This window comes from Portunus trituberculatus, chromosome 31 (assembly GCF_017591435.1).
Source record: "Portunus trituberculatus isolate SZX2019 chromosome 31, ASM1759143v1, whole genome shotgun sequence".
Taxonomy (NCBI): Eukaryota; Metazoa; Arthropoda; class Malacostraca; order Decapoda; family Portunidae; genus Portunus; species Portunus trituberculatus.
Window position 1 is genome coordinate 20,001,042 of NC_059285.1, and position 321 is coordinate 20,001,362.

General features: G+C 57.6%; 1 protein-coding gene across 1 annotated transcript in view; it reads left to right on the top strand.

The window, feature by feature from the left end:
• The first annotated feature begins 48 nt into the window (after positions 1–48).
• Positions 49–321, top strand: part of LOC123511300 — a 66,180-nt gene continuing 65,907 nt past the window's right edge. Inside the window, 1 exon segment of the mRNA XM_045267076.1 lies at positions 49–133. The gene's annotated coding sequence lies outside the window, so the exon portion shown is untranslated.

Consider the following 321-nt stretch of genomic DNA (forward strand, 5'->3'; position numbering starts at 1 on the left):
TCTCTCTCTCTCTCTCTCTCTCTCTCTCTCTCTCTCTCTCTCTCACTCTCTCTTCCCGTCACTTCCCGCGGAGCCTCTCACCTGGGCACACTCCCGCCACTCCCTCCCACCACTCCTCCCGTCAACTCCACAGGTAAGACATTTCCTGCCGGCCGCTTCCTCACCTGTGGTCGAGGGAAGCCCCAGGGTAGAAGAGGAGGTGAAAACGCACCCTGAGACAAAGGTTTGGAAGACGAGAGACCAACCTGGAAGCCACCTGTTGATTGGGGACTGCCTGGAAGGAGAGAGAAAGAGAGAGAGTGAGTGAGGGAGAGGGAGAGT